Genomic DNA, 21,700 nt, shown 5'->3' on the forward strand with positions numbered 1-21,700 from the left:
CAAGTGGTTGGTCTTTGTATCCCGAAGTGTGGGAGCGTCTGTACTATTGTGGACAATAAAGGGTAACTAAACCCTTCTCATCTTGTTAGCTCTTCAACATTCCTCTAGGCGTAGTTTGTAGTCGAACTCCCTGTCCAGCCAGGAGACGCAACGTTCCCGGAACAAATCAAAAGATATACAAGTCGTGACAGTGGTGCCCAAAGAAGAATACGCATGGTCGTGTTTCTAAATAGCCATTAGATCAGTGTTTCCAAATGAAATAATTGGCATCCATTTATTGGGCCCTGTCCCGAAATGTCAATTAAATAAAAGGCGGTATCTCCTTGTTATGGTTGAGCATTTTAATAAATGGACCGAAATTGCTCCCTTAAAACGAGCCTCTGGGAAATTAGTTACTGATTTTGTTTTAAAATACGGGGAGCTCCTAAACGTTATATCGGATATTGGTCCTCAGTTTATAAATAACATTTTTGAAGAGATGTGCCAAAAACTGGGCATACGTTATTTAAAAATGGTCCCGTATCGTCCGCAATCAAATGTAGCCGAGCGGGTCAATAGAAACATAGTTTTGAAATTTTTCGTAGTTTTGTTAAAAATTCTCATAAAAGCTGGGATAACTATGTCAATGAATTAGCTTTCGCCCTTAGGACCGCCAAACATGACATGACGTGCAAAACTCCGGCTGAGTTATTTTTAGACAAAAAAATTTTGACTCCGTTAGATAAGTTGTTTTATGTTCAAAAAAGGGCCCCTGAATTTCAAATGGCAGATATACAAAAATTAATTAAGAAGGGAAAGGAGAACACTGAAGTAGCTCTAAGAAAGCAGAAATTGTATTATGATATGAAATGACGGGAAGTGACTTATAATGTGGGGACGAAATGTTAAAAATTAAGCATTCACTTTCTTCAGCACCAGAAGATAAAGTAGCTGAATTCTGTCAGCGGTTTTAAGGACCATATGTGGTGGAAAAAGTAACCCCGGCTGTACTGGTTTTAAAAGCCACGAATGGTGAAACGTTTACCGCAAATCTTGACCAAATCAAACCTTATTATAATCGTAATAAAATATTTAAAGATCTTTTGCAGGATCCGGCAAAGCAGCCACAATCTCAAGACATAGCACAACGACAACCGCCAGAGTCAGCTACGAGTAAAGACATAGGCAAGAAAAGAAAAGCCCCCCCGATGGAAAACCGAAGGTATCGAGAAAAGGAAGCTATTTCCCCGACCAGAAAAGAGAGGGCAAGACCGGCTCCTCATCCTGTTAGAACAGGTTGAGGAGCGAAATTCCAGCAATGCGAAGAAAGCCAGGAGAAATGGCCGAAGCCATAGCACTGGTAAAAAACGAAAGAGCAAACATTCCGAAAGAATTCTACGCACCAAATGTCCGCGAATCGACCAGGAAAAGCGAGTTGCAGATTCAAGGCAGCTACAAAAGTTCGAACAGCGAACAACCAGATCCAGGTAACAACCGGATAAAGATGTCCCGATACCTCCTAGGACAGCGCCCATCAAGCGTCCAGGAATACAACCGACGGTTAAGAAGAAGTTTTTCAAGGTCCATCAAGCACGCCCAAAAAGAAAACACATTGAGGAAGAAACAGAAGGGCACACTCGAACAAGACGTAGGATAAACCAGACAATGGGTCTTCGCTACCTTTCAGGACTGGGCGGCTAAACGGATGTCTGAATATCGCAAAGATAAGTAACACTTTATGTTACTTTGAAACTTAAAAGTTAATTTTTCGTTCTTACTGCAAGTGGCAGAATTTAAAGAGAAGTTTTACCTCATGTGAGGTCTACCTTTATCGCCAAAAAGGCGAGAAATTGAGTTTTACCTATTTGTTACTTTCAACTACTAGCGAGTAATCTAAAATTATTCTATAATAGTTTTATAATACTAATGTGCAAATACTTGAGTATTGTAAAAGCTTTTGTAACTGTATAAGAAAGGTACCTTAAAAACATTGTAAAAAATATTGTAGAAAGTTTTATTTAAAAGATTCTGTTAAGAAAAGATATTTTAGTCTGAAGAGCTTTTTGAAATGTAGTATTTAAATATAAAAGAATTAGCACTTGCTTTGAAGAAGTGAAAATTAACAAAACATTTTACTACTAATGTATGTTTTGAAATGCGTAAAATTAATGGCATTTTAATGTGTTCTTTATGTACAGGTGAACTGTTACTTTAGAAGTTAAAAAGTACTGTGATATGTTAAAAGTGAAAATATGGTGTAAATGCCAAAGTTTTAACTTAATGGTGTGACTGAAAAAAGCGTTACGCAATTTGGAATGAATAAAGGTAGGTAGGCTCTCTGACGCTACAATGCAGAGTTAGCCACTTGCTTAGAATAGTACCTCAGGGCTTAGAGATGAATGTAAGGTGTGTTCTAAGGTCTCGTTATGTTGAATTTTAACACGTTAGTGTTTTGATTCTAGGCGCTAGTGTTGAACACTTGCACATAGACACGCTCGAGTTTGGTGTTTCTCTTTACAACACATGTCAGAGACCACGGGGAGGTAATTAAATAAAGGTATGAATGAAATAAGAATAGAATTTTAAAAGAAAAAATATACGTGTTCATGTTACGTGTCATTTGATTGTTTGACAATTTTATTAAGGTCGTTTAGACCTCAGTTTCAAACTAATCAACTCTGGCGGGAAGTATGTAAGGATCTTAAGTTTTACTAACCTTTATTTTATTTTAAAACTTTACTATCTTTTATTATTTTTCACTTCCGGCCAGAATTAAATGCATTAACTTGTGTATGCAAATTGTACTTGCTAACGCCCAAGTATTTAAGTTGTGGCTTTTTGCCAAGAGTTAGAGAGGGAAAGTGAGCCACCTTGTCACTGCATTCCGCACGAGTTTTCAATCAGCTCCTGTCTGCCTTTTAAGGCCAGAGGTTTAGTTCTCTCTTTATTTAAAACCTATTGTACTTTCGGTAGTTTGCGTACTACATGCGTAAGAATTTAAAAGGCCAGTCTTTGCGTTAGGCCATTGGGTTAAACTAGTTTAAAGTTAGCTCTTAGTTTTAGTTAGCTATTAGTTTTTATATTTTTACGTTCAGACCACAAGTGGTTGGTCTTTGTATCCCGAAGTGTGGGAGCGCCTGTACTATTGTGGAAAATAAAGCGTAACTAAACTCTTTTATCTTGTTAGCTCTTCAACATTCCTCTAGGCATAGTTTGTAGTCAAACTCCTAGTCCAGCCAGGACACGCAATATTCCCGAAACAAACCAAAAGACATACTAGTCCTAATAATAATAATAATAATAATAATAATAATAATATATATATATATATATATACGTATAGCAATTTAAAATGCGTAGAAAAAATGTGTAATAATAGCACAATTTTGGAAGCACTGATGTAAGAACACTGAGATGTAGACGCGTAGAAATGCTGATTGCGAAGATACTTGATGCTTAGAACGTCCACCCATTTTGAAGAAGAATCAGTCGAGCTGGATTAAATTTCATATTTATTTAAATTCTCGTTTGTGGTCACAATTCACTTGGCACTTCAATCGTGCCTATTTTGAGAACAATTTTGATACTGTGGCAATGGAAGCGCACACAGATGATAGCAGAAGTGGCTTAACAGGATGAAAGCATAAACGAAAAGAGAGAGAGAGTGTCGCAGTACTTCAGAGGAAGAAGTGATGGAGTCGAAAAGTTTCATTTCGAGTTAGTTTTGGCTTACAATTATTTTGATTGAACAAGAAATATCTGCATTAAGCGTTACGTAAGATCGCATGATGTATTTGAATGACGCAGTTTAGACTTATGGCCCTGTTTCTAAGATCGAGAGGATATTCCTATATTAAATAAAACTAAAAGAGATTATAGCCAATTAAAACCAGAAACCTGCCCTCATATTTCTCATCCTACATATATATACACTCACTGTGTTACTTGGTTCAGTGAGCTCATTTTTTTATTCTTATATGTTGCTAAATTGCGCATTTTTTGCTTTTAAAATATTTGAATTTTATTGTTCTTGTTTTCCGGTTAAGGGTTTATGACTTTAGTTAATATGCACGCAATAGTTGTAGAATTATCAACAATTTAAAAGTTGTTTAAGTGCAGCTAAGCCTAATTTTTGCTTACCATAGCAGCCATATTTGAGTACGTTTAAAACTTAGCAGAATAGTGGAACCAATTTCTTCACCTTCAGTGTCTTTTTGCCGAGTGAGACTAAACGTAAACTTTCGTTTTTGTGCACCGAAAAATCTGTTTTTTTAGCTGCTGACCGAATTACTTGTTTTTGTGCAGAAATTCTAATTTTAGTTGTAAAGTTTTTTTTGATTAACTTGACTGTATTTGGTGTTTCATTTTTTCTATATTTTAAAATTTTTAATGAAGGTATTTTGAGGTTTTATGTATTTTTGCCTTGCCGTGAATTGAGAACAGAATCAGTTGAATGAGAAATATAAATCTGATGAAATTCGAGGAAATGAGTTTAAATGAAATCCAGCAAATAATACTGCGTATAATTAAATATTCGGTACAAGGAAGTCATGTGGTGTACACATCAGATTCTTTCATCTTGTAATTCATTGCTTCACTATAAAATTTAACTCACAACAATGTATTTTAATATTTGCGTTAAACTTTTGTTCTGTACGTTTAAAATATATGCCCTATTCATCACGTGACGAAAGTATTATAACTTTTAATTCCATTATTCTATTGCATTTCATTCCATATGATAACGTCGAGGTACGCAGAGAAGACATCATACACAAACACTGAGAAATTTAAAAAAAAAAAAAAATTATTAACATTCACGTATTCTATATTTCTCTATCCTGAAATTCTTTGGAAACACTAAAGCGTGCGTATATTGTATTTCAAACAGCTCATTAGAGTTACAAAACTATTCCGAAATAATCAGTGTCGAGTCAATTTTGCATTTCTTCTAATAGTTGAATTTAGAGTTCTAGAAAATTATTTAATGTTTAATATTAATACCAAATAAAAGTTTCGCAATAGAAAGACAAAATTATGAATTTAATTCAGGAATTTTACTAAAGAAAGTAATGAAGGGAAAAGAATGGCAAAATTATGAATAAATTAAATAAATAAAAAGAAAAATTTAATTTGCATTTAAAATTAATTTCCTCCTTATAATATAAAGCACACTGTTCATGTGAAAAAATTTCAAAGATCGGATTGACTGAAATTTTTGACCAAAGGTCGAAAGTCATACTAACTAGATCAGAAAGTTACAAATGAGCACAAAAGTAAATCAGCAGTACCAGGCAAAGAATATACATTAAAAAAAGTCAGAAAGGGTGTGAAAAGGGAGGAAATTGCAAAATGCAAATAGCTGACCTCTAAGAGTTTTCGGAAAATGTACACTGATAGCAACTAAGAAAATTGATGGATGTGGTAAGTTAGTGAAACAGCGGATATTCCAGGTTAGGAAGACAAAACAAGGGTACTTTGTAAAATGTTATGAGTCAATGGCTTTATAAAAAATTCTGAAATAAAGTAACCAGGGTGAGATAACTATTCATTCGTATAACATTCAGGTAGTAAACTAAGCTCTGATAAATGTGAAATTTGTAGTGTAGATTAAATAAAAATTTCTGTTAAGCAATTTGAGCAAAAATAATCTTGTAGTATAAGGTATTTTCCCCGCCTTCTTAGCACGCTGGGCGCGTATTCCAGAGGTCCGTGGTTCGATTGCCGGGGAGGGCGTTGCTCATTGTTTATCACTCCTGATTTAAAAATGACCTAATAACTCTACAGTAGAGCTCGAACTAGAAAGGATTGTGGATGATCATCCTCCACACCCAGGATTTGGCGATTGGGTTTCCTAAAAACCCCAGGTGTCCTTTAAAAGGGGGTATAATATAAGGTATTTCTCCCGCCTCCTTAGCATGCCTTCGTAGTGTAGTGCTCAGCATGCTGGGAGCGTATTCCGGAGGTCCGTGGTTCGATTCCCGGAGAAGGCGTTGCTCATTTTTCATCTCTCCTGCTTCCAATTAACCTAATGTCTCTACAATAGTAACTAAAGAGTTACTGTGGCATCCTTACAGATGCCACAGTCGTTTTCTACAAAAGACTGTATTTGTTGAGAAAATTCATTATAAAGATGTAAATCCGTTTTTGCAGAGTGGGTTACTTTAGCAAAAATCTATAAAATTTTACCGTTCTAAGTTATAAGTAGGTCTAAAGAAGGGATTATGTCTTAGAAAAGAAAAAAAAAACATCATGGAATAATTCATGATGAACAAACATTGTAGGTTCAAGGTGATTAGGAAAGTTGGTGTATGGTCTAATGATTAGCTTCGCTAGCTTAATAGCGGAACAAATAATAGTTCTAACATTTTAAGAACATTAACTACGTACCCTGACATTGTTCAGGAAAGGAAATTGATGGCTAATCGTATTTTTTATGGCCAAAACTCACAACCTCCGTGATGACATGTTAACGTAAAATTTATATGGTTATAAAGATTATTTATATAATCATTATTTTGTGCTTTTATGAAAAAGGAAGCTCTTAGAAATAGTAATATTTTCTTTTTTTTTCATTTAAATAACACTCTGCATTTTTATAAAATACAGAGCTAAGGAATAGCACCAGAATGTGGTAACTTTGTTTTTATTACGCCAATATAATCCTATATGCAGGGTGCATGGAAAATATGGCGGCAAGCGTTCGATGTAAATAGAGTGTTTTGCTGTATATGATAGAAAGAAATTATGAATAGTATATTAAACATTTAAAGTAATAGTATCGTGTCGCAATTTATATCATTAACTCAGAAAGTGCTTACCGTGCAATAGCTAACAATAGTTGCAATATGGGCGTTTGCATTCACAATCGTCCATGGTGCAACTGGTACAAGTAATCTGATTAATAACTGACCGTTACCCAGAATGATGGTGTGGTCATAAAACTGGAAAAATAGAATTTGAAGACAATACGGTTGCCGTTGTTTAGTAAATGAACAAAATGATTGCTTAAAATGGAAGACATACAGGAAAGAAATTTTACTTGAAGAACTCGCTGTAGCACTGCTGCAGCAAGAGCGGTAGGAATTAAAAGCATCTGATACGGCAATAAATTTAGTATGGTATGCATAATTGTATACTGTTTCTTAATTTAAAGACTTCCTTTCCAATGCCATTATCCTTTCTTTCTTAATCCTAATATTATCGTTCAAATGATGCATGTGCTTGCGAATAATCTTGGATAAAGAATTTTCATAAAAGATAATTTATTCATATATTGTACGTTTCATTCAGTAGTTCAGATATATGTAAGCTATCATCAAATATCAATTTCTTCAAATTCTTCTTTGATAATAAGGTCGGTTCACACTCTTTACCGTACAGAGTTGTACAGAACACGTTGAAAAGAAGCTAGTCAGCTTTACAATATTACTTTACAATATGTTAATCTTATGTTGTTTGCTTTTAGTATTTATTATGCTACATTCTGTCACAAATTCAGAGTTTCTAGGTTTGTGAACGGGTGTTGAGATACGTAATTCCGTTGAGAGCATTGAATCACTCGGTAAAATTTCTTCTTCGATTTAATGACTTAACTGACAGCTGCAATGTAGCGAACTATTCCTCTTATTGACCAATGGAACTCTTTCTCTTTCAAATCTGAAACTTACAATGTATGTAAATATGTTAGGTAATTGAGCTGCTAAATTACTTCTCTGAATACCACATTAATAAATGAAAAAAGGAAGAAAAGTCATAATGCCTAACCTTAATGAAGGTAAATGGATACAATTCTAGGGAAAGGGAGAATGGAAACAAAATCTTTTCCGTACGATCAATCATTATGCAAAAACTCATAATGATTGCTGATGAGGAAATATAAAACTGGCATGAAATAACATACCAGACTTCTTTACAGAATCATATTTCTATGTCTACAAATGAACAAATCTCAGAATGATTTGCAGACAGACAGACATCGTAATTTCGGAGAAATGGGAGCGGGTGATATCGTGGAGGAGTAGGTCTCGACCCCGAGTCGTGCTATGAATGTAGATACGATGTTGCCTTGCTGGGAATCCATGTGATATGTCAGATTTTGACACTTCCAGTTTAAACCGAATATTCAAGAGGAGAAACAAAGTTTAGATGTGAACGCCTCAGATATGTCTTCGAATGAAATAGCGTATCTTTAGAGGCAACAGTTATTACCATAGCGTATCTTTAGAGGCAACAGTTATTACCGTTTTTCTTTAATAATGTAGCAAAGGGGATTGTCACTTACAACACCTACGATGATGAATAAACAATCGACATTGGCATGTTTTCAGTTCATAGGAATCTCATTTACTTTTTAAATCATGGTTACTAATGTTTAAAAATGAAGGCTTCGTGATATCCAAGTTGTAGCCTTTAACTTATTGGATGGTATTTTTGATATACTATAAATATTTTAATAATTTGCTATTTCATTTCACTTAAATTTTTTTAAATTCTTCTAATAAATAGGCATAAAAATATTCCTTGTCTAAGAAATGACACTAACTAGTCTGTAGTGTAGCGGTATCTTACATTTAAATTAATAAACATAAGAATACATCTTTGCGAGTGGACTGTAGCACAACATTTATTATTGCGATTTCAACTTTAGCACCCAACACAGAAAAAGCAAAGCGTGAAAGTTACAGTTAGCGTTTACAAGAATGCAAAAACAAAATCCGAGCTGCGCATGCAAACTGCGTATTGCGAAATAAGATCTCACAGACAGACAGACGACTCTGGTGGCCGAAACATAGTCTTTATTGGATTTCCCACATTTTTCGCAATTTAATGTCATATTTTAGCTCATAATTTTCTTTGCATTAGTTATGAGTATGTAGCTTTTTAAAATCAATGAACCATTATTACTTCCTTGTACGAAGTAAAAAATTTCGGGTTATATATTTCAATGGAGATATCCCTTTTGAACGTTCTCGATTACATTTGGACGATTTATTTTGCGTGAATTCTGTACATATGAGTAGTCTAAAGGACGTGTAGTCTTCTTCCACAACGTATCTTAAAATTGATTTGTTCGTGACGTCTGTACGTAATATGTACATATTTTGCATAACTCAAAAACGATCAGCCATAGAACAATGAAATGTTGTATATGAGACTACTGTAACATCTAGTTGTGCACCTCCCTCTTTTATTGCATTTGGCACTAATAAATCTCTCTATATATGTAAGAAAAATAAACAATATGTAAAAGATTAAATTAGCAGCGTAAATTAATTTCCCTTCTCTATTCTAAAAATAGCAACATTTATTTGCACTGCGTCATTTCGAGAAAAATCTAGGTCATATGAATCTTACGGAATTCTGGTGATGTAAATTGAACTAAAACTCAAGCATCCAATAATAATTTTACAGCAATATTAACTATCCAATCAAAATGCTTTGAGAACCAAAACTAACTCAATTTGACTTAAGATTTCATCTTGAACATTACGCACTTGCATTCCACGCTTTGGCTTAGCTGGACTACTGTCTGCCTGCTGCTGCTTTCTTGCTACAAAGTTATCAAAAATGTAAGCACTTGTCTTTTGGAACAGGCACGTTTAATGTGCTGACTTGTGTGTAGCCGCAAAATGTTGCTGAAAATAAAACAAGATTTAATCTGCCTTCGCGTCCAATTTCCTAGTCATTATGTATAACGCTTCTACGCAATCAAAATTCCTACTCCCGAATATATTACAATCGAGCCGTTAGGATACATGTCCTGTGCGTTGGAATTCCTGGGCTTAATCCTAGTATACTGTGCACATGAGAGTTGGCGAAATTCGGGTTTAAAGGTGCGTTCAGACGTGGGCGTAAAGCACATAGAGGCATAGTCATAAGGGCATAAAATACGGGAGACCCGTTCACACCTGCGAAAACGAGGTGTAAGCCATGGCCAATGAGAGAAGCTAAATTTGCGCGTGCGTGGAATGTCTACACCTTTCCCGCGCTGTTCTCCCGCTCGATTGATTTCCCGCGTTCGCTCTGCTTGTTTTTTTCGTTGTGTCATGGCTTTTTCAGCTCGCCACAAAGTTTTACCGGCTCAACAGAATGATCTTTTATCTGCCCTTCTCATTAGCCAAGAGGCAACGGAAGAAGGTAAGAAAAGAAAAATAACAAAATGGTCTAGAGATATTTTTTTTGAAAGACCAATACTTGGTTGGCACATATCTTTCTGTACAAAGCAGTATGGAATATTTCTGCATTGTACTGTAGTACTCTCTATACTATAAACATGCACATGCCTATTTATATACTACATAAAACCTTCTTCAATTTTTATATATAATTTCTCTTAGGAGAAGTACGATATTCTAAATATGCCTAATTTTAAAAAAAATCTCGAGGATAACTAACAGATAGCCTGTATATAATATTTTTCTATTTTGCAGGTGTGAAAGCAGTTAAGCTAAAAGCAGTACTTACCATACATTATTATTATTTTCAATCAAAAGGAACATGTTTCTGTGACAGTGAAACATGTGTGCTTAGCACTCCTCATTCACTGTCCCTGTCGATCACTATAGTAGTTTGCTGCACTACCAGTATCAATTATCACTAGTACTAGTATCCCACAACTGGTCACAATGACCAGCAAACACAACTAGTACAATACTAGGAAACGTTCACCCAACAATGTATTTTATGCTCAATCATTAAATACATTTTGCTGTCTTGCCAGCTGTTTGTATACATCTATTTTTAATAATTTGCATGTATAAGCCGCACCGCTGAATTTAATTTCACGATATGCTGTCATTTCTATTTACGACCAAATCTCAAAAATAATTTCACATTGACAAATTTTAGGTACCCATATCTTCAAATACATCAAAATTATAAACATTCATACCTTATCCAGGAATTTCTACCAGAGGAATAGCAGGAATTTAATGATCAAAACTCCGTTCAAATGATAGTAATAAAGAGTGGATAATAATAACAAATACTATTCATTAAATTATAGTCCATGTTATGAATTATGTGTGCTATTTAGTTTCATTAAAAGTAAATTCCTTTCATGGAGAACGTAATTAAAAAACAGAACAGAGAAAACTGGACTTTAACAGGAGACAAAACTGTCTAGACTGTTGACTGCTGTTTTAAGGATATTTCACTTCATCTTTCCTTTCTTGGAATTCATAAGAGCGTTTTTCTCAAAAGATTAATCTTTTATTACTTATACAAAGCTTACACCATTGAATTGACTATTGTGACTATTCTTAAATAAGTGAAAATAATTTTTTTTAAGTAATATTTTTACTGTTAAAAATAAACAGCAGATTCTTGATATTGATTTGATGTTTTAGTAAAATTAATTCATGAAGTTTGTTTGGAAAGAAAATCAGCATTTGAAGCAAATACCAATACAATATTTCCAGCTTTTTTAATAAATTTATTCTTAAATACAAAAATAATTAAACAGGACAAAATTACAGTAATAATTTTAAAAAATTATAGACAGAAAGAAAGTAATAATAATAATTTACACAGAAAAAATAAAATTTTTGCAAGCATGCTTTTTTTAAAGAATTTTCATAATAAAATGAAAAATATTGGAAGGGATCAATCATCTACAGGATCATACACAGCGTGCATAATCCTGAGCTTAACTTTCGCTTTACGAGTTTCATCCATATTTTTCAATATAAATTGAAAAACTCATTAAAAAATGCATTAACAACTCATTAAAAAATGCATGTCATCATCGTAGATTTCTTGCAAGATCAACTCTTTATTTCGTTCGGATATGATTACAACTCATTATTTTGTTCGGATACGATTACAACTCATTCGGATACGATGTGTTCCATATTAAAAAAAAAACGTCGCCTTCGATGTGACTGCGAAATCGTCTTAAGAAAGCGGCTTCGTTTTAGCTTCGCTCCGATTGGTGGACGCTTATCCCAAACTCGGCGTAAAGTTGAAACCTTGGAACCTTGTGCCACGAGCCCTAAACCAGATTCTGTGACGTAGCAATGACTGGTTGCCTTGGCAACGGAGCTCGGCTTTAACCACTTATGTCCTTTATGCCCTCGTCTGAACGGGGCCTAAGAGACTAATAAGCGCGCCACTTGTGGTAACCAAGCCGATTTTGGACGCTCTGGAGGAGAGTGCATTTGGGAGCATTTTCGCGCATGCTCATTAAATATTTTAAATTGAGAAATTTTGATTGGTGCAGATGGAAGAGAAGAATTATTTCAAACCATTGTTTGAAGTTCCGTTAATCTTCGGTCTTCGGCTGAACTGAATGAGAAAGGATAACGTATGTTCAGGTAAAATTTATTTATCTTTTAAAATAACAGTAGTGGTTCCGCCGAGTTTCTGATTGGTTAATATTTTTTAATTAATCGGTTTTTGGTCAGATATTGAATATGATTTTAGTTTGATAACGTCTTTTATTCTACAGTTCGAGTTGCTAACGTATTTTGTTCTACAGTTCTATTTGCTAACGTATTTTGTTCTACAGCTAGATAACGTTACTTTTCGATTATGATGTGCAGTGCTATGAATTGCGAATATTTAAACACGAAATTTTTTTCGAAGTTAGAACTGGAAGGAAAGCTTGCTGTAATTCAATGGGCAGTAGATGCCGGATTGCTGCCGAATTTTAAAAATCGCGCCATGGCCGCACCGTATACTAGTCTGCAATAACCAACCATTTCCTCAAACTTCCATGTGTAACGGAAATTCATAATGGATATCGAGTACCTGTAAGTCCAAAAGTGCTAACGTCAGTGAAAACAAAGTGTATAGCCATCTCTTAAATGCTTAGAAGAAAAAAACAAAAGTGTTTTAAATTATCAAAGTCTGCCTGTTCTTCACGAAAGTGTTATCATCCAAATTGTGGCTATGACTGTGAAAGTAAATTAGTTAATTAAGGCCGGTATCTTCAATATATGTACGGCTCCGTCAATATATGTGTGTATTTAAAGTCAAAATCCATGCTTCGAAATTTAATCCAGCATATGCGGTGATTTAATAAGTGCAACGTAATTCAACAGCAATATAAAATGGGAAAAAGAAAATCGAATAATAGTTTTGCTGCGAGTGCTTAAAAATAAAATCTAGTGCCTTTCAAACCTTTCAAAATTAATTCAGCGTTTGTTTACGACCAATGTTTTCCGAGTGCGAACGTTTCAAATCATTCCAGTGCTTTCAAGGTCATCGAGCTGCATATCTTGATCCGGCTATATATGCGAATAAATTAGGATGTTTTTTCGCAGTTACAAGATTAAATTTACAATTGAAGTAGATGCCAGAAATTTATTTTCACTTCTCCTTTTGCGTAATTGAATCTACATTGGGAACTGATATTTTTTCTTAATAAATTTGATATAAAAAATTGTAACACTGTGATATGAAAAAATATAATTTAATGATATTAGAAATTTGAATTCTAATAATTTAGAAAAGTAAATAAGTAATTCTTAGATTTTTAGTTATTTTGAGGGAAAGCTATTAAAATAAATATTTGTATTTTTGAAATGTCTTTGAAAATTTTAAATACGAATTTTATAATTAATCTAAAATGAAGTGTATATAAAAATAACTGAAATTAGTACAGATATGTAATATGAAATTATGATAAATGCAGGTTAAAATTTATGGGTGATTGTATGTTAAATATGAAGTATGATGAGGATGTACTGGTTCCTAAACAGAGGCCTGTAATTTCCTCTGTACAGTTGTTCCTTTTACCTCTTCATGTAAGATAACGTTGGAGGCTCTCATTTTAGGAGTGTGTGTAACTTTTTTAAATATTATTATTCTTTTTTTTTTAATTGTGGAATGTATTAGTGCAGTTCTCAAAGGCCAGTTACCTTATGGAAGGAACGGAGGCCTTTTCAAGTAACTGCCTAGGCACCCTGGGCCACTAGTGCAGAGAACATGGTAGCTCAAGAGGACAGTCCTATTGATGGAAATGTTTGTTTAGAAGTATTGCGAGGCCTTCCAGTTTGGTAAAATCAGGAATTGTAAATGAAAGATAATAACGGTGAAACCATATTTTCTGAAACTTACTTTTATTATATTTATGGTGTTAAATGTAATTTACCAGTGTAGAAATTAGTATCATAAATATTACATTTAATTATATGTAATGATTATATAAAAGTTTTATTTTGTAATATTCTGTGATAACAAGAACATTCCCTGAAGAATTATGATTATGTGAACCCTCAAACAAAAACTTTTGGATTGAAATGCTGAAAAATTCAATAGGACTTTAAAATTTAAAATTTATATAAAAATTGATATTTATAAATTATACTTTACAGGATAAAAATTTTATGATTTATATTTTTTTTCATTTGCTAGTGCTTTAAAGCTTTTTTCTTTAAAAAGGCTTTTCTTAAATTAGCAGCATAAATTAATTTCCCTTCTCTATTCTAAAAATAGCAACATCTATTTGCACGGCGTCATTTCGAGAAAAATCTATGTCATATCAATCTTACATAATTCTGGTGATATAAATTGAACTAAAACTCAAGCAGCCAATAATAATTTTACAGCAATATTAACTATCCAATCAAAATGCTTTGAAAACTAAAACTAACTCAGTTTGACTTAAAATTTCATCCTGAATATTAGAAACTTGCTTTCACCGCTTTGGCTTAGCTGGACTAATGTGTGTCTGCTGCTGCTTTCTTCCTACAAAGTTATCAAAAATGTAAGCCTTCTGGAACAGGCACATTTAATGTGCCAACTTGTGTGCTGCTGAAAATAAAACTGAAGATTTAATCTGCCTTCGCCTCCAATTTCCTAGTCATTATGAGTCAACACTTCTACACCATCGAAATTCCTCCTACTAAATATATGATATATATATATAGTTTTAGTTTTATATATAATATTATTAAATGACCAACATGTTCATGTTTTGGCCATGTTAGATATAAAAAAAATTAGTTTGGAGAAATAACGAAATATAACTTTTAATGCATTTTCGAATTCCTATACTTACATTTGGGGAAACTTTTGTTATGATAAAGTAAAATTAGAAGAAGTTTGACTTCCGTACAACAAAAATTGACCTAGATGTTTAATTTCAAAATTTGCACTTTTTTTTTTCTTAAATTTCAATTTCCCTTTAGGTATCAGTTATTTAATTTAGAATCATTCGAGGGATAAGTTCAAATGAAGTGCAGCAAAAAATGGGTATAATTTAATAGGCCGTACAAGTAAGTCATAAAGTGTCAACATAGGATTTTTATCCTTTATTGTTCGGTACATTTTACGGTGTATGATTATTAATTGCTTAACATATGAATCTCTCTGTTTATTGTCCATCATTTTTATTTCCTTTTAATGTTTAGCAATATTAATTAGTAATGCTTGCTAAATTAAAGTTATAAAGTTCTTAAGCAATTAAATTTCCCTGCAATGTGCAATGTTTTTAATTTATATATGTAAATGTTATATATATATATATATATATAATGTTGTATGATCTTAAATTTACGTAGTTCGAAATCAAGTTTTTCTAATACTTGCGCAGTAGCTGCAAAGTAAGATAATAATAATTTTAATTTAATAATAATTTACTTACTAAAGAAATATTGTACTAAAGAAATACGGAGTAGCATCTGTTGCTTCAATATTACATTTTAATACGTTAAATATATTTATTGTTAAGAAGCACTAAAAATGCCATTAATGAATATTGCTCTTTGGGTCATCCATGTTATTCGATGATAACGAATATCATTATGATTTGAAAAAAAAAACTGGTAATTCTTATGACTACTTTTTCAAAGGATTAAAATCACAAAATAAATCAAACTGATTGCCACACGAGAAAAAAGTCACAGAAAGTCACACATATCTATTTAGGGATAATGCAAATATTTCATAATAATTTTAAATTTACTTTTCATAGCTTCCTTCCAGTGTCTAAACGAATAAACAAAAATAGGATTCACTCCTTCTACAAAATATGTTGTCTGGCAAAAAATTAACAATATTATTAGACGTTGTCTGCGGTTTTACTACAGTAAACTGACCTGTCTGTGGTGAGTGTAGTACTGTATTAAAATATAAAATGAAAATTATGTATTATTTAATTATATGGTTGAAATATAAGATTAATATTGTGTATTAGTATTATAAAAATTGTACATCGTGTTTACATAAATCCTTCTCGTCCTATACTTTCGCAATCGTATATCATAGACGTATATTTTCAGTTACAAAATTATTTTAAATGACGTAAGCATTCGTATTTTGCATTTTTAAATTTAAAAAGCTTAACTTTATAAACATTAAAAAATTTAACTTTATAAATGCTCTTACAGCCCCTCTGACTCTTGAACGGAAAAAATTAACTAAGGTTTTTAATTTAAAAATTTGAAATATATCACGTCATTTTCAATTTGTATTGGAAGACCGCTTAATAGTAAATGATAATAATCTGAGGTAGAATTTCGTTTTCTTATATATGATTCAATGATATTCTTTTGTGATTTACTAATATTTAACATTCTTTAACTGATTATTTTTATACAAATGCTATACTTAGATAATTTTTACACACGCAATTTATGAGTTTTCATTTTCAGTTGTTAAAGGATATTTTTTACTAATATTCGTACGAAGTTTTATTAGTTTGGAGTAATAATGTAATCCTCATATAAAAATTTGTTGAACTAGAATAATTTTTTTATTTATACAAATAATGTTATGAGCTGGCTGTGTGCCAATAATGTGAAGTCTGTTAGTATTTTCTGTTAAAAAAAACTGTAAGATCAGTTGAATAAGTTCTCTTGCTTGGAAAAAAAATATGTGAATTAATATTTTTCGCGATAATATGCATAGAAATTATCTTCGCTTAATCTGTTATATCAGAAATCCTTCCTTAAGAAATCTTTCCTTACAATCCAAACACTTCGTTGTTCATTCTATGTACCTCTCAAGTACGCTGTTCAACTTTAAAAGTTAGTATCTCAGTCAATTTTTGCCGCACGTTTTATGTTTTAATTATTATAATGAGTGCCATTTTCGTAAATATGCAAATAGGGATTAGGGGTACACAGAAAAAGTTAGATTTGGTAAATTAAAAAAAATATCTTTTTTAAATTAAAAAATGTCAAAACATTAAATTTTGGAAGCAGAAGTATATGTCTAAGGCAAACGTTTGTAAACCTAAATAAGGATTTTTGTGAGCAGTGTACATTATTGTATTAAAATGTAAAATAAACATTTCCATTATATAAAAAAGTACTAGTGCTTGCGCGACATATTTAATGTATTACTTAATATTGTTTCCGTAAGTAGACATGATGAGAAAATTATTAAAATTAGTTATTAAACATTTATCTATGTTTTTCATTCTATAAAGGCAAACGTCTTTTCGTGGCTTTATCTAATAATATCCTTTAGATTTCTTATGGAGCATAGCGTATAGACTTTAAAAATACTATTGAAGAATTATCTTCTGGCCTTGTGGAATAAAACAAAAGTCGGAAGAAGAAGTGTGTATTATTATTATTTATTCGAACATAAAAGTAACAATTATCCAACCTGGGTTTATATAAGCCAAGCACTTCTCGCTTAACAGAAATACGTAACACTGAACAAATTCAAATGTGGTAGATCAGTCTAATGGCTCACAGAATAATTTAATGCGCAGGAAAGGCACCCAACACCACAGAATCAGATCGCTAATAATCACAGCACAGCGTGACCTGGAATAGGCAGACACGCTCTAAAACTAACTTCCGAATCTCTTTCTTAAATAACAGTTCTTTCTATCTTAATCTGAATAAACAATTGCTGTTTCATTTGTTTTTTAGCATGAAACGCGTGAGTGAAAAGAGAGTGATAGAAAAGTATTAAAATTGAAAATGAACTCCAGTTAAAAATAAATAGATATCCTTTTAAACTATCTCTCCTCAGACTTACTGTTCCTGAACCCAAAAAATAATAGTCAAGTCTGAGGGCACTGTGTAATAAGCACTGTGTATAGTTATCATTACATCTACATATAATTTGCCTGTTCATCACTATTTTCAGCGAAAATCTGGGGTTACAGGGAACGCCGATTGAGAAACAATGTTCTGAACTGTCATAAAAAGAAACAGTATTTTTTCCCTTCGCCGAAATTAATCATTCGTACATCCAGTTAATTGGTCTTACGGAATATTTTGTACACTTTGGAGGGAGATAACCGATTTAACTGCAGAAACTGAATTTAGTGCGAATATCCGTAGTCCTCTTCATTAACAACTCAAATTCTAAAAGATGCATCCAACTGGAGTCACTTAAAAATAATATCAAAACTACTTTTTTCTAGAAAGTAATGGCATCATAAAGCGATCAAACTTAACTACATAATTGAGCAATAAATTTTCAATAAGAACTAACTTAATACGCATCACTCGTTGGAGAGATGACGGTCGTAATCCTCTACTATGATAACGACATCACAGTCTCTGCTTGAACCCGTCACGTCTCTGACATCAACAATCCTCGTTCGGTGACTGGATCTTTGTTTCATTTAAAGCAACAGATAAAATATCGGGAATTTGAAGCCACAACCTCAAGGTTAATTTAACTCGAAACTAAAAACTTCTCACGGGAATTTTCAGTTGAAATACATCGATGCGACTAACCTTTTAATTTTAAGCATTGTTTAACCCATTAGCGCCCAGTGTCCTCATTTGAGGACGCTGTAAAAAATTGTTATTCCCTGCATTAAATTAAAAAATTTTTTTATATGTACAATTTGGTCCGATAGATGACATCACCATACAATGGGAGATGTGCAATTATTTTGGAACTAAGTAAAATTGCGCGGGAAAGATAAAGTATAATTTACCCGTTTTTTGGTAATCGCGTTGTTTATTTTATGTTCCACTGTATGGCACTGAATTTATGAGGTAAATTCTTTCAATTTGTTATAAATATAATCTAGATAGCCCATATTGTGTCATTAGCATGTTTGTTAATATTTATTGTTGTAAATATATCCGTAATAAACAGGAAAACATATCCGTCCTCGTTTGAGGACACTGGGCGTTTGGGTATAGTTTTTATGCAGTATTCAGATTTATTTTTTAAGTGTTTGTTATTTTGTTGCAGAAAAACTATAAATAAATCTTGAAAAATGAGTAGAAATAAAATATTTAAAAGCTTAGAAGAGGCGACTGCTTATCTTTTTTTCTGAAGAAATAGAAGCAGATATTATATCGATGCCTCCGGATGTGGATGAGCTAACAGATGAAGAGCAATTCGATGATGATAATTTGGGTACTCCAGTTGTATCAGATGTTGCAGGTACATTAGAAATTAGAATGCCAGATGATAATGATAACCCTATTATTTCGGATAAGAAAAAGGAAAACAATTCCCGTAAACGTAAAAGAGAGTTAATTGTATGGACGAATGAAAGCCCGGCTTACACATTTGGGAATTTGGAAAATTTGTCCAAGAGAAATTCTGATATATTGACAGCGCAAACTAATAATATGAGTCCAGTTGAGCTGTTTGAAGAATTTTTTACTGAAAGTGTTTATGATATGATCGTAGAGGAAACTAATCGATATGCTCACGAAATGAAAAATAAATTGAATTATAATGTGACTAAAGATGAAATAAAAACATTTATAGGATTTCTGATACTTTCGGGCTATCATACTTTACCCAGTGAACGGGACTACTGGGCAGAAGCAGATGATTTAGGAGTAACAATAGTGAAGAATGCTATGACTAGAAATTTCTACTTAGAGCTCAAAAGATTATTGCATTTCCAAGATAATAAATTACATCAATATAACAAGAATGATAAATCGTTTAAAATACGTCCCTTGTTAGAAATGCTTTCCAAGAATTTTCAAAAATGGGGCATTTTCCATGAAAATTTGTCTGTTGATGAAATGATCGTCCGGTATTATGGTCATCATACACTGAAACAGTTTATAAAATCTAAACCTATTAGATTTGGGTATAAAATCTGGGCTCTGTGTGGCAACGATGGATACTGTTATAACTTTGCACTGTATTGTGGAAAGGAAACAAATACTTCCGAATCTGACAAACTGCCTTTAGGTACAAAAGTGGTGCTAGATCTACTATCTATTGTAGAAGATCCGAAGAGCCATCGTGTTTATTTTGATAATTTTTTTACCAGTCATGCGTTACTAAAAAAACTGAAAGAACTGAAGTCATGAAAATGAGTAAGAAAGAGAGAGGGTTTTACGATAGTAAATTTGACACAACAAATGAAATTCTTGTTGTCAAATGGAAAGACAATAAGTGTGTTTCATTGGCCACTAATTTTGACACAATAATGCCGCTATCTTCAGTACAAAGATGGAGTGTAGAGAAAAAAGAAAAGGTGAAAGTAAATCAGCCTCATGCTATAAGTTCCTATACCTCATTTATGGGGGGTGTCGACCTTCATGATTGGCTTCTTGAGAAACATTCTATAGCCATACGAGGAAAGAAATGGTATTTTTGTCTTATTACTAGTATGATAGATATGGCTGTTGTAAATGCCTATCTCATTTATAAAAGGATCCATCGTTCAATGTCAATCAAAGATTTTAGGAGATACATTGCAGTAACCTATTTGAAAAAAGGAGCCGACTCAAAAGCAATCCTAGGAAGACCAGTACAAAAGAGGATAACATGCAGATCGAACGTGCTTCCTGACATAAAATTCGACAAAATACAGCATGTTATTGGTAAAAGAGATAAACAAAGGCGTTGCCAATATGACAATTGTGCCTCAAAGCCAAGAACATATTGCATGAAATGCAATGTAACATTGTGCATTCAATGCTTTCCTCTTTTCCATAAAAAAAAATCTATCTTAAAAATGTAAAAAAAAAGTTTTCTTACACGTCTTAAAATAAATTTTGATTTTTAACATTATTTTGTCTATTAGTTTGTTTATATATTAAAACTAAATCATTTTTGATTTTTAAAAATTTTGCATTTTTATATACAAACGCCCAGTGTCCTCAAATGAGGACGGCTTAAAAAATATGGTTGCAGTTAAAATTTTTCAAAATGCTTTTGAAATACTTTTAATTTATGCATTTCTAACAATGTCTATCAATTTCAAGGCAAAATTTCAAGAATTGTTAATTTGGGCGTTAATGGGTTAAAGAACAGTTTAATTTATAATGATTAGATTAAGTGAGTCATTAAAAATTTGGAAATTACAGTTATAGAATTTGTTTGGAATGGAAAACCTCTTTTAAAAACTTGATCATCAATTTCGGAAGTTACATTGATGAGTATGCAACATAAATACAAATAAACTTGGAAATATCCCCCGCCGTTTATTACACACTCCAAACATTTACACTGACTGTATCCAAAATAGTTTATACAGTTTATTTTATGTAATACTATCTACGACATCTTTCTTACTCTCCTCACAATCTTGCTTATTAGAGGAAAGCTTGATTTACATTCAATGCTTTTATCCATCTTTTAGATTTATAAAATTAATTTATTTAGATTTTTATTTTATTTAAAGTAATTAATTGAATATTCTTTATCAAACCTTTATCAAATTAAAATACGGCAGTATACTGTTATCTCTATACTTAAATATTGAAAAATATGTATGTATGTATGTATGTTCCTCCTATTATGAAAAAACGACAGCACCTAGAGCCTCCAAATTTTGTAGAAAAAAATTTCTTGAAAGTACGCATATCTGAATTCA

This window comes from Stegodyphus dumicola, chromosome 4 (genome assembly GCF_044657685.1).
Source record: "Stegodyphus dumicola isolate Sdum_Otavi_A_Nest chromosome 4, ASM4465768v1".
Classification (NCBI taxonomy): domain Eukaryota; kingdom Metazoa; phylum Arthropoda; class Arachnida; order Araneae; family Eresidae; genus Stegodyphus; species Stegodyphus dumicola.